We start from the raw sequence: 14,205 nt of genomic DNA on the forward strand, positions 1-14,205 counted from the left end.
AAGTCCCCCCCCCACATTGCTACTCTTGGCTGAGATTCAAGGCCATAGGATGATTTTAAGCAACATCTATGCACCAAACATTGACGACCCCCCCTTTTTTGGAAACTTGGAATGCAAAATTAGTGATATTGGCGACTACCCAATCCTGATAGTGTCATGGTTCTGGATCGGTTCGACCCAGCATTTTGAGTTCCTTATGTTTTGGTTTATTTTTGAATGATGGATTGTTCTTTATGTTTCTCTGGTGCTTTGATTTTTATTATTATGAATCTGTGTTTCTGTATTAGGATTAATGTTCGGGTTGTATTTCGTTGTTATTGCAGGTTTAGTTCAGTGTCTTGTCTGTCTCACTCTGTCGAGTCCGTGTCCTAGTAAAGTGTGTCTGGTTTCCTGCTTTACTTTGGAGGTTCATGTTCCTGTCTTATGTCTGTGTGTCTAGCTTTGCTCCCCGTGTCTCGTTAAGTGTAATTTCTCCCGGCTGTGTTCCCACATGTTCCTCGTTCCCTCTTATTCCTGCCTCAGTATTTATAGTGCGTGTCCTCCAGTGTTCAGCGTCGCGTCGTTAACGTCTTCTGCCCTCACTCCCTCTGTGTGTTCTGTTTGCCAGCCTGCCAACCTGTCTAGTTATTCGGTACTCCCAGTTTAGTTAGTGTTTTTCTGTTCTGCTTCATCCCAGCAATAAAGCTGTGTATTTTGAGTTTCTTCCACCTCCTTGAGTCCTGTATTTTGGGTCCTCTCTTCCTGCCTACCTACACGCAGGCATGACAGAATGACGCGACCACAAAATGGATCCAGCGGACTCAGTGAGGAGGCGCCGCTCGGCTTTTGATGGGACCCGGCTGGTTCTTGGGGGTCCTCCGTGTAGCCGGTCGCCTTCATTTGCCACTAACCCTTCTACTCACTCTTCCGTTTCCTCCCCACTGTCGACGCCTGCAACCCGGACCCAAGGAAAGCGCCCGAGGCGGCACCGGGAGGAATACTATGAACCTGCGAGCAGCTCACACCAGCACAGGCGTTTTATAAGATGCTGGGGATTATCATTGTTCCCCCCAGTGTATCCAACATTTCCACACTGCAGCAGGAGCAACCGCAGCAGAGTTTGTCCACGCCACCGCAGCAGCCGGGTTTTTTCACATCACCTTCAGCCTGCCCTGCTCCCTCTTCAACAGGGAAGCGGCAGACGCCCCGCCAGCATTCACAGCTCCAGCGGGAGCCTGGATTTCTTTCTGTACAGCCGGCTAGGGTGAGTGGTGGGGCTACTCTTTTGGCTCCTGCTGAAATAAAAACTATTAATTCCGGGCCGGCTTGTTGTGTAAGCGGCACTGGAGATGAAAGGACTGCTTGTTATAAGGACAATTATACCGACTCATTGAGCCATACAAACTGTGTCACTCCTGCTCCTTTTGAGCCTATCAATGAAACCAGGAAGATGGGTGTCTCTGTGCTCAATAACTCCAAAGATCCAAAGACTGTTTTTGTATCAGATGATTGTGAGCTACTAACTGAAACGAAGGGTCCTGAGGGTTCTGTTAAAAATGAACTGTGTTCCCCAGCCCTCAGCTCAGTCAGCAACCCAGTTAGCTACTCAGCCACCATCAGCCCAGTTAGCCGCCCAGCCTGAAGCCCAGTCGCCACCTCCACCACATTCAGCCTCACTACCCATAGCTCAGTCACTACCACAGCCAGACTTACTACAAACTTTGTTACAGTCCATGGCCCAGGCAGTAGCTCAGTTTGTAGAAGAATCATTAACTTTATCATCAGTTCAGCCTCCAGTGTCCTCATTACCTGTAGCTCAACCATCTTCTCCACCACCAGTTTCATTCTCACTTCAACCGCCACCTCAGTCTTTAGCAGCTCCGTCTCTTGTTGAGCCGCCCCCTTTTCTCACTCATGTTAAACAGGAAGACACACTCATAAAGACTGCTACTCTCTCCAGGGCCTCCCCAGAGGCTGAGCTCCAACCCTCAGCTGACTCTGGACCCCTGGAAACCAAGAAGCTGGCAAATCTCATGTTACCTGAAAACTCTGAGACCTCTCAGCCATCATTCTCCGCTGAGAGCCTGGGAGAGTTAATCCTGCCAGAGGTCTGTGCACCTGCTGGTTCTGTTCTGTCCCTGCCAGGGCCCCCCGTGCCTGCTGATTCAGCCCTGTGTGTGCCAGGGGCCCTGGTGCCCACTGGTTCTGTGACTGTTTTCGCTGGGGGGCCTGAGGAGCCTGAGGAGCCTGAGGAGCCCGTCCAGCAACCTTCCTCGTCAGCTGGGGGGCCCGAGGAGCCCGTCCAGCCACCAGCTGCTCCACCACCTGCATCATCCACGCCGCCTGCAGCAGCAGCAGCTTCATCCACGCCGCCTGCAGCAGCTTCTGCATCGGCTTTAGCTTCGCCTGGTCCAGCCTCTGCATCGGCTTCAGCGTTGCCTGCAGCAACCTGGTCAGCCTCACCTGCATCGGCTTCAGCTTCGCCTGGCCCAACCTCTGCTTCGTCTGTCCAAGCCTCTGCCTCGCCTGGTGCTGCGGGGGCCACGCCGTCTTCAGGTCCCAAACTGCCACCTCAGCGTCGCCGGCCACTTTCCGGGCCGTCCGCACGGTCGGCCCCCGGAACTGTTTCCACGCCGCCGCCGTTGCCGTCTGCACGGTCGGCCTCCGGAACTGAACTGTTTTGGCCCCGTGCTGTCTACCTTCGGGTCGACCCCCCGAACTTTTTCGTGGACTCATGGTTTGGCCCAGTCTAGTTTTGTTTTGTATATCTGGACTTGTGCTCCTGGTGTTTTGTTTTGTTTCGCCAGCCTGCCAACCTGTCTAGTTATTCGGTACTCCCAGTTTAGTTAGTGTTTTTCTGTTCTGCTTCATCCCAGCTAAAAAGCTGTGTATTTTGAGTTTCTTCCACCTCCTTGAGTCCTGCATTTTGGGTCCTCGCTTCCTGCCTACCTACACACAGCCATGACAGCTATCATGGTCAGGTTAAGAAACAATTAAATCTTGCCATGTCTCCATGTTTGCTTTCGTTCACAAGTGGTCTCTGCTGGTGTGGGCAGGCCAGGAGTAATTGTTGGCACCAGTGGTGAGTATTACATCCTGTCCTCACGACTCTGCTGCAGGGCTTGTCGCAGGAACTGGTTTGCTGACAATCCACGATGGCTGGAGAAACTGCCCAAAAGGTTTACCAACCTTCTCCCTGCTTTTCTTACATACAAAAAGGCCATCTGCAAGTCTGTTATAAATGAGCTCAGGAGGACTGGCAAATCTCCAGCAGACATGGCAAACCAAATAAATGAACTCATGCACCTCAAGTACGAGCGAGCTCCCCTGGCGTACCTCCATGCCACAGAATCGGTCTGGGAATCTGAGGCAGGAGCCCATGGACAGAGGACCATTGGGAAGTTCCTGAGGAAGGAAAATAAGCCACCGGATTTCAGGTCTTAGGAAGACCCACATGCCTGGTGTGGCATCTCTGTGTCCAGCCATTACTTGACTGACTGCCTGCTCGACGAATTCCGACGTCAACATCCAGCCATATCCAAACTCCTCCAAGGCACTTTTGGGCACATCCACAGGTCTGACCACACCAGGAAGGTGGCACGAAAAGTCATGCTGGCATCTGGGGTCATGTCCAGATTTTCCATAATGAATGAAAACTGGCTGATTGTTTCATGGGTCATGGTTCAGTCTGAGACGGAAAGGTCCTTGGAGCCCATGTACCAGGGAATGGCCAAGAGGTACAGTGATGCAGGAGTGGAAAAGGTCGGCTACATGTATGTATGTATGTATGTGTGTGTATGTTTGTATGGGTGTATCGCTGATTGGTTATGTCACAGACACAAACTGAAAATGGCGATCGCTCAAAAGACATATCACAGACACGACCTGAGATACCTGATTCGTCATGTCACACACACACCCTGCGATTCATGTCTTTTGATCGGTGATCACTCATATGTCACATTAAACCCACGCCCTGCTGTCACTAATACGTCACGTCAAACCCACGCCCAGCGATCGGCGATCGCTGATAAGTTACGTCACAGAAACGCCTTGCAATCAGCGATCACTCATAAGCCATGTCACACACACATCCTGAGATCGGTGATATGTCCCGTCAAACACTTACCCTGCAATGAAACTGACCAATAAGACAAAAAAGGTTCACAAGAAAGGTTCTGCAGATGATCTGTTAGCCGTTTGACAACTACTCTTTCAAGGATGTTTGATATGAAAGGAAGGTTGGAGATTGGCCTATAATTAGCTAAGACTTCTGGGTCTAGAGATGCTTTTTAAGTGACAGTTTATCTACAGCCAGCTTGAAGGCCTGTGGATCATTAGAGAGGGTTTGATCATATTTAAGATTGAAGCATTAAATAATAGCAGGACTTCTTTGAGCAGTTTTGTAGGAATGGGGTCTAAAAGACACGTTGATGGTTTGGGGGAAGTAATTACTGATGTTAACTCAGAAAGATCAATTGGAGAAAGATCTCTAAATGAATATCAATGAATGAAAGTGGCTGTAGATAATGTTACATCTGTTACATGATTATGAGTGTTTTTTTCCTCTAATGGTTAAAATTGTATTTGTGAGGAATTTCATAAAGTCATTACTATCCAGCTATCCTTTTCATGGTCGCGGGGGGTGTTGGAGCCTATCCCAGGTGTCATAAGGCAAGAGGTAGGGTACACCCTGGACAGGTCACCTGTCTGTCACAGGGCCAACACACAGGGACAGACAACCACTTGCACTCACATTCACACCTATGGGCAATTTAGATTTTTCAATTAACCTTTCCCCACAAAGTGCATGTCTTTGGACTGTGGGAGGAAGCCGGAGTACCCAGGGAGAACCCACGCAAACACTCGGAGAACATGCAAACCCTGGCCTGATGGTGGAATTGAACTCAGGCCCTTCTTGCTGCAAGACAACAATGCTAACCACCGTGCCACCGTGCTGCCCGGTCTACTTAACGTTAAAGGAATGGTTGGCTGTGCTGAAGTGCAGTGTAGTGCTGAAGAGAAACCTAGGGTTGTTCTCATTTTCTTCAGTCAGTAATGAATAGTAAGATGTTCGAGCTGTACGGTTCGCTTTCTAAATCTGTGATCCTCAATTTCCTCTCCAGCTTACGAGTTATCTGCTTTAAGCTACATGTTTGAGAGTTATACCAGGGAGTTAAGTACTTCTGTTTTGAAGCTCTCTTTTTCACAGGAGCTACAGTATCCAGTGTCATATGTAGTAAGGAGGTAAAATTTTAAACAAGTTAATCGACCTCTGGTGGAGTAGCGTTCAGGTAGCTGCTCTGCTCTTTGTTGGTACAAAGCATTGAAGATGATAACAGTGGGTGAATTATATTCTTAAACTCAGTTACAGCACTTTCAGAAAGACATATGAAGACATTCACTGTGATGAAATCTCCCCACTGCTGTGTAATCATTTATTGTATATTAAACTGTTATTAGAAAATGATCAGATAAGAGAGGGATTTCAGGAAAGACTGTTAAATGTTCAGTTTGCATTAAGACTTATGGCACAAAGTGAAAAGATTTTCTCTTAGAGGTTAGCTTCGAATGTCTATTCAGTTTAAATTGATGGTGAACTGTGGCTGGGCTGTTGCATAATGGCTAAAACTGTTCTCCAGTGGTGTTAGTGTCAGTCATTATGGAAATGTACTCTTGTATAAGTTTGATTAAACCTGCAGTCAGCTGAGGTTGAAGATGTCACTCGGATGAGCGATAAAACGTTTCTCCCACTGAAAACCCTACATCCAGATGCACAGAGCCAACTTTTTGGGATTCCTTTGGTTTAGTGTAGCAGGCCATGTATGTCAGTTTAGGACACATAATATAGAAGATGTTCACACTCAGTCTCATTAACTGTTTTCAGTAATACAGATGGAGGTTTATCAGAAGAGGAGACTTGATTATTCTACACTCACACTGCCGGGGCTCCTAAGCTTGTTAAATAAAAAAGTGTAAAATTAAATTTCAATAAACTAACCATAATGCCAGCTCATAAGCTCTTAACGCTGCATCTTTAACTCTTTTATAGGATTTGCAGTCTTCTGATTCCTGATGAGTTCCGTAAGTGACAAACTTACTGACTGTGTTTACTCTTCTGTGTATTAGGAGTAGGTACGGGTGCAGAGGAAGGCTGTGTCCTGGCTGACTCTATTCATGAAAACTATAATCTGTGTTACAACAAGATTGAAAGTGAGACTCGGCATTGTTTCCCAATCTTCCAAGCCCATATGAACTGTAGCCTCAGCTTTCTGTTCTTAGCTGACAGGAGTGATAGCAGAACAGATGTGTTATAAAATTTTGAGCAATGTCCTTGTATGATATTTAAGCTGCTTGTAAAGTGAAGAAAGTAGACACTTTAATCAGCCCACTCCTACAACCAGAAATGTGTGAAAGTCTAAATATTTATCAGAGGGGCTCACTAAAGATCAGCTGATTTCAACAGGACAAAACTGCTTAAATTACTTCAATCTCCCACTGTGACCACTGGTGCAGGGCAGGATGAGGGTTTGAAGGTCAGTTCCTGCTATTGCAGCATCACTGAGTGTCTATCTTAAGATAAACATCATTTATCTTTGAGGTCGGTTTTGATCAAGAACATAAGTATAGCCTGCATGAAACAACCAGACCAGGAGGTTCAATCAAGAACACATATGACATGACACATATCTACTTGACACGAAAGCAGTACACACTGAACTCAGGTAACATTTGTTATTAGAGGAGGTCAAAAAGTGTGTCAGTGAGAAATATCCATCAAAAGCATGATTTACACTAGCTGCAGCTCACAGTCAGCAACTCATCAGTTTTGTTGTTCAAACCAAACAAGAATTTTTCACATCATGTTGTCCTGCAGGAACTCACCGGATCACCTCTCCAGCACTTTGATCCCAAGACAGGAATACAATATGCAGAGTTAGTTTAATTGATTGGAATTCAGCTGTCATCTTCAGAGTATTTCATTTGATAAAGTTAATAGCGAGAAATCAAGTGGTCAGAGCTATCATGGTGATATTCAGGGTCAGATTCTGTGCTAGTGCAAAACCTTCTTTTGGCCTGAAAAAGCTGCTGTGGGGTTTACAACAGAGGAGCAATTGAAAGCCTGCAGGTCACATTAGCGTCAGGATGCATTTGCAAAAAATGTTTCATGTGAGTGGAAAGTTCTCTGGGTGATCCAACAGTGTGTTAGTTGATATACAAACATGCAGTGAGAACATTTCAGTAATTCGCTGTTAAGTGTCACCCAAACATGAGGAGGCCAGTGAAGGAGCCAGTGACGGTTTAACAAAAAGAATACAGTGTGAGTGCAGGTTTACATGTTTCTCTCTGGAAAAAAGAGAAGTTGATGTGTTTCTATTAGTGTGAAATCCTTTTTAGAAATTAGGCACTGTGTGAGGTCATTTAGTAAGAGTCAGTGAATCTTTCACAGTTGTAAAAAACATAAAAAGAAACAACATAAGTAACGTATGTTTTTTTCCGAGGGTGGTGGGGTAGAGGACTTCATGTGTGGGTGACTGAGAATGTCCATTTTATTAGATATGTTGTTGTAACTGTTTCAAAGTCAGTAATGCATGAATCTGCAATGATTTTTCTTCCTTACAAGAGGACTGTGTACAGTATCCACTTGTGTCTGTCTCCACATTGGGTGATTGTGGAGTATTTGAATATGTGTGCATGAGGGTGGGAATGCCCGTTGGTGGCTGCGTGCGCCTGTTCGACTGTGTCTGTATGTCAGGGTGGGTCTTACACTCCACCTCTCTGGGAATATCTCAGGCCCTCCAAGGTATGGAGGCCTATCTCGATTCACTACACTCCTTGCCGTTGGCTGATGCCCTCAGGCGTCGGTATGTGGGTGGTTCTGGTGTCCGGGGCTGGGCGCTCAGGTATGTACCGGCTCACTCCCAGTGACTGCTTGGCGGGGCCTGGCACCCGTGGCTCCGTCAGGCCACTTCCGGGGGGTGGGGGGCTCTCAGTCCTCTGGCCTCTGGGCCTGTGGCTCAGGTCACTCTGGTGCAGCTGTCTGCCGGCAGAGCCCACGGCCACATCACGGGCCCCCTGTGGCTTCTGCTCCGTGGCTGCTGGGTGACCTCTAATCTGGGGCTCTCCTCAGCGCTTCACAGGAGGGTGGCATGGCTGCAACTCCGATGGTCCTCCTTGGGCTCTCACATTCTGGGAGCCTCTGGGTGTCTGGGGCCTGGATCTCCTCCATGCCTGCTACATGCACTGGGGGACAGACTATGGCTCCCTGTTAAATCCAGAATTGAATTCAAAATCCTGCTCCTCACATACAAGGTCTTAAATAATCAGGCCCCATCTTATCTTAATGACCTTGTAGTACCATATCACCCTATTAGAGCACTTTGCTCTCACACTGCAGGCCTACTTGTTGTTCCTAGAGTATTTAAAAGTAGAATGGGAGGCAGAGCCTTCAGTTTTCAGGCCCCTCTTCTGTGGAACCAGCTTCCAGTTTGGATTCAGGAGACAGACACTATCTCTGCTTTTAAGATTAGGCTTCAAACTTTCCTTTTTGCTAAAGCACATAGTTAGGGCTGGACCAGGTGACTCTGAATTCTCCCTTAGTTATACTACAATAGGCGTAGGCTGGTGGCGGATTCCCATGATACACTGAGTATTTCTTCTTCAGTCACCTTTCTAACTCACTATGTGTTTATACACCTCTCTGCATTGAATCATTACTTATCATCAATCTCTGGCTCTCCTCCACAGCTTATCTTTTGTCCTGTCTTCCTCTGCTCATCCCAACAGGTTGTGGCAGATGGCTATCCCTTCCTCAGCCTGGTGCTACTGGAGGATTCTTTCTTTTAAAATGGAGTTTTTCCTTCCCACTGTTGCCAAAGCGCATGCTCATTAGAAATCATATGATTATTGGGTTTTTTCTGTATTTTTCTCTCATCCACATCAAAAGGAGCAGGTTAAAGTGGTTCTGGCATCTGACAAGGATTCCTCCTGGGCGTCTCCTAGGTGAGGTGTACTGGCCAAGCTCCCACCAGGAGGAGGCCCTGAATCAGACCCAAGACATGATGGAGTTCCCCTAGATAAGCTGGAGGAGGTGGGTGTGGAAAAGGAGGTCTGGAGTTCTCTGCTTAGGCTGCTGCCCCCACAACCCGGCCACAGATAAATGAAATAAGTAGATCAAATATAACTTGGTGTTCTAAAGAATATTGTTGTTTCCTTGCAGGACACCAGGAGAGATGAGCCCTACATCACAGATGGTGTGGTCACCTGCAGGTTCAAGGTCATTGCATCTCCAGCCCACATCTACTGCCTCTGTACTTAAGGGAAGTTGGGACAATGTTAAAGACTTTCTTCAGACAATTGCATTTGGATGAGCTAAATTCATGACAGGCACTCAAGCAGTAATGCCTCGACTGACAAACGAACATACCAAGCTTCTGTGTTGTTCAAGCCAGAGACTGCACTTGTGGATGAACAATAAAAACATTTTACATTTATTATATTAGTAATGTAACTTGCAATAAAGAGTTATGGGAAGCTTAAACTTAGTTTCAGAATAATTAAATCTGAGACTTTGTTTTATTGAAAAGTTATTAAAGTTTTAAAGTGTGTGACAAATAAAATAATAAATTATTAAGTAACACCAGCTACAATATTGGAAATATGTGTGTTGTTCAGCAGAACAGTGTCCAGTATGTTGGCTGAAATGCTTTAAATTTGAAAATAAAAGTTGGGCTGATTTTAACGCATTACAAGGAGTGTTTTAATTATTATTTTTTAAATAAGCAGTGTTTATATTATGTGTTGAATTAGAAATAAGTTCAATTATAATAAAAGGTAATGAGATTTAATTGCATTCAACTTATGTGCAGCAAAACTAAAAATAAGTTATGGAAGTGTTCAAATAATATGTGTGCTTTTAAAAATGCTCGTCTATTTAAAGACTACACAATCTGTGTTAATTATAATTATACCACAATCCCTTGCCTGTTGTGTTAAATATACATAAACAGTATGCGTTATCAGATGAAAGTACAAAACTCTCAAGAACCCACCTCCTAAATTTCAGGTGGCATTTTTAAAACATGCCATGACATAACATAACACACAGCTGCTATAATCATACAGTGAGGTCAAATGTCAATTATCGGTATAGGTTCTTGCTATAGGGCTTTGGAGTTGACATCACGCCGCAGTGCATTGTGGGATCGCGGCGCCATGTCAGTAGGCCAGGAAGCAGAACAAGCGCACAGTGTTGGAGTGTTGGAATCGGGACTGCCAGAACCATGCTCAAAATCAGCGCAAAAGACAAAGGGCTGTATCGCGACCGATTGCGCCCAGACGCCAAGAGACGGTACTTTGAAAAAATTGCGTGCATCGGTAATGTGGACCCGTATGAAATAAGGAAGTGGAGTGGAAACCCAGACGACCACTGTGACCTCGTTGTGTGGACACAGAGAGACCTTGCTGTGATACGCATCTTCCCTGATGTGGATTTCTGGGAACCGCGTTTAAACCAAGCACAAGACTTCTTTCTTAAAGTGTGCCTTCCTGAACTTGTTGGGAAATACTTCTCCAAACAACGTGCTGCTCTAAATAGCCTGTAATGTTTCATTTTGTGGTTCAAGATTAATGCCAGCTGTGTGTTGCCATGTAAATAGTTTGCATTTCATTTTTATGTACTTGCTAAGTACATGTGAACAGATCAAGAATAAAAAAAAACAAACAAATATACTATTCTTTTCTGTTTTATTGAAACCACTTCACACAAAGTACAATTATTTACAATGAACTACACATGCAACACAACAGCTTTATGAATACTCAACAAGAGCAGGTTTCATTTTGCACTGGTTTGACAACCACACTGGGGCACATATTCACCAAAACACAGCAAACCTTAACAATCTTATCAAGCAGTGTTGTGTCTTCACCCTCACATGATATGAGTAATTGGATTGGCATTGTAGTGTGTAGCATTTTGAACTTGTTGCGCAAACTACCTATTACTCGCTCAACATGAATTCTCAGGTGGGCAATTGCTCTCGTTTGTTCAAAGTCCCTTGCATCAAGTTGACAGTAGCCTTTTGTGAAAGCTGGAATCTTGACCTCCGCACACATCATTCCTACAGCATCTCTGATGTCAAAGCCTCTGTCAGCCAATACTACGTCCCCTGGTAACAGCTTTTGAAGAATGCCACATTTCTCTGTGATGTGTTTATCTGATGCACGCCTATGGGCTCAAAATGTGGTCATAAATATTTTGTACTTGTAAAAAAGATTTGTGTGTGCGTAAAAAAGATTTGTATGTGTAAAAAGAATTTGTGTGTGCGTAAAAAAGATTTGTATGTGTAAAAAAGATTTGTGTGTGCGTAAAAAAGATTTGTATGTGTAAAAAAGATTTGTGTGTGCGTAAAAAAGATTTGTGTGTGCGTAATAAAGATTTGTATGTGTAAAAAAGATTTGTGTGTGCGTAAAAAAGATTTGTATGTGTAAAAAGAATTTGTGTGTGCGTAAAAAAGATTTGTATGTGTAAAAAAGATTTGTGTGTGCGTAAAAAAGATTTGTATGTGTAAAAAAGATTTGTGTGTGCGTAAAAAAGATTTGTGTGTGGACTTAGAAAAAAAACCCCTGCAAGTTACAAGTACGAATTTTGACCCCATTTTTCTTCCTTTCATCTGATTGGTCAATGTCATGTCAATCACAAATGTAACAATCCAATCAGAGAACAGATGGGTTTGGCTGTCGGAGGGGCGCTTTTTTGAACTGCAGGTCCTTGAAGGGTGATACAGTTTGAAGCTGGAGGATCTCTATATAAATATCCGATAGCAGCTAGGTCCCCTAACTTTCAGTAGCTGTTGAAAGGAAAAAGTTGTGGTATATCAGTGGTTAGAAATACCATTATTACTTTAGGATTAGTTTAACACAAAGTCAGGGCTGACCCAGGACCATTGCTGTGAGTCACAGTGCGCAGCATAAAAGTCCTTTCACATCAGACGCAGGATGTGCTGCTAATGCTAACTGCTAACTAAAAGCAAAGGATCCAGAATTTGTTACGCTGGCTGCTGGGCTCTGTGGGTTTTTGCAGCAGCTCTACCTGTACTAGATGCACCTGCTCCTTGTCTTTTCTATCTCTGACTTTATGTCCTCTACAAGAGTTTCTGTTTTTTTTGCTGGTTCTTCAAATGTTCAATAAAAACATGTATGCTAATTCATAACGAAGAAAGCTTTGTAATGAAGACTGTCATTTCCAAAACACTGCCCGCCCCCACCCCGCGGTCCGCAGCGCTGTTGAAAAGGCTGTGGAAGTCCCTATATTAAACACGTAGACCTGTGACACAAAAATCACCAAACTCGGATGACCACAGACTGTTTTCCTTCGTGGTGATGAAGGAAAACGCTGGGTTGGCATGTAAAAGGGCATTTATTCCCTTCAAAGACCTGCAGTTCAAAAAAAGCGCCCCTCCAACAGCCAAACCCATCTGTTCTCTGATTGGATTGTTACATTTGTGATTGACATGACATTGACCAATCAGGTGAAAGGAAGAAAAATAGGGTCAAAATTCGTACTTGTAACTTGCAGGGGTTTTTTTTCTAAGTCCACACACAAATCTTTTTTATGCACACACAAATCTTTTTTACACATACAAATCTTTTTTACACATACAAATCTTTTTTACGCACACACAAATTCTTTTTACACATACAAATCTTTTTTACGCACACACAAATCTTTTTTACACATACAAATCTTTTTTACACATACAAATCTTTTTTACAAGTACAAAATATTTATGACCACATTTTGAGCCCATACACGCCCCCCCTCTCAGACGCATTAGTGTGAGTAAGAGCATTTGGAAACCTGTCAGTTTCTTCGATATTGGCAGGAAATCTTTGACAGTGTTGAAGAGGGACATTAAGACAGCATAACAATGTAGTCCAGTGTAATATCTTACTTTTTCAGTATCATCCTTTAAGAAATGTTCATTCAGCTCTGTCTTTTGCAACTGTGATTGAAGCAGTCTGTTCTCCTCCAACAGCCGGTTTATTTCTGCTCTGCCCTGTTCATTGCACACACAATCCTTCGTCTGCCCTTTAGCTTCCGTGACGCTGTCTGTCCGATCACCACTGTCCACATTTGCAGCTGGTACCTCAACCTCCACTTGTCCAACACAACTGCTGTCCACTGCCTCCATGACATTGTGATTTTGTTGTTGGTCTTCTGTCAGATCTTCATCGATCACTTCTGCACGGGGCACACCTTCAGACTCTGCAGCTGCATAACGAAAGCCTGTAAGATAAAATTAGACATAAGGTAAATGTACACCAATATTCCAATGACAGGTGTGTGATTCATCTGGAAGTTATGTGCGGATTAGTGTACAGTGATAGCAATTTAGTATGTTTTTAGAGGGGGGGTGTTTACCTCCGATGGGTGCTCTTTTTCGCTTCAGTTGCGTATGCCTTGAGTGCCCATCCGAGTCTGTTACAGGTATGTCGTCGTGCCCCATGTGCAGTGTTGGTGCCCAGTCTGGATTTGTTACATCCATTTCATATGCTGGTTTGCCTGCAATAATGCCAAATCATAAGCTACTCAGTCGACATGACGTGGTTCTGCAGCATCACACATTAGCATGTTTTATCTCATTATCTATGACCTCAGCACATTGAAAATAACACTAAAAGCCTTTCAAGAGTGAAATTAATTAATTTAGAACTCACCGGAAAGAAAATGCCGTGAGCAAACCAAAAAAAGCTGGGGATTGCAGAGAACTCGATATCCGCTCATCTCACCGCTGCAATCCAAGCCTGACGTCTTTGTTTAGTAATATCGGATACATGGGATCCCTCACGTTGCCTCCAGGATGGAAAACGATTAAAAGAGAGCCCATTATCCAGCTTCTTGCCTTCACGATCGTGTGATCTAACGTTGCAACCGACAACACAACACGTAGGATCCATAGCTGAAATGGTATCGTTTGTCTGGCCTACTGTCATGGCGGAAGGGGGCGTGGCCCATCTCCCGTGACATCACGCTCCAAAGCCCTATATATGTTATAACATAAACACAGCACAGTTGTAAGAATAATAGTTTCTAGGTTCTAAGGCTTTTTGTCAGTTTAATAGTGAGCTTTACGAGACTCATTTTCGTGCCAAAGGCTCGCACAGGCCTAAGTTCCCTTATGACAACTAGAGCTGGAAACAAGACCTCAAGCAATCCTAAGG

At 44.5% G+C, this 14,205-nt stretch overlaps 1 long non-coding RNA gene and 1 pseudogene across 1 annotated transcript; one reads left to right on the forward strand and one right to left on the reverse strand.

Annotated features, from left to right (window-relative positions):
- The first annotated feature begins 2,952 nt into the window (after positions 1–2,952).
- On the forward strand, positions 2,953–9,298 carry LOC146385878 (uncharacterized; annotated as a pseudogene).
- A 3,476-nt stretch (positions 9,299–12,774) lies between these two features.
- On the reverse strand, positions 12,775–14,055 carry LOC146385879 (uncharacterized). The gene is made up of 3 exons (XR_014800534.1): positions 13,702–14,055; positions 13,406–13,546; positions 12,775–13,270 (listed from the first exon to the last, which is right to left on the reverse strand). It is a non-coding gene; the product is annotated as an uncharacterized LOC146385879 (long non-coding RNA).
- Between the last annotated feature and the right edge of the window lie 150 nt (positions 14,056–14,205).

This window comes from Perissodus microlepis, chromosome 6 (assembly GCF_051167445.1).
Source record: "Perissodus microlepis isolate ML-2025 ecotype Zambia chromosome 6, ASM5116744v1, whole genome shotgun sequence".
NCBI lineage: Eukaryota > Metazoa > Chordata > Actinopteri > Cichliformes > Cichlidae > Perissodus > Perissodus microlepis.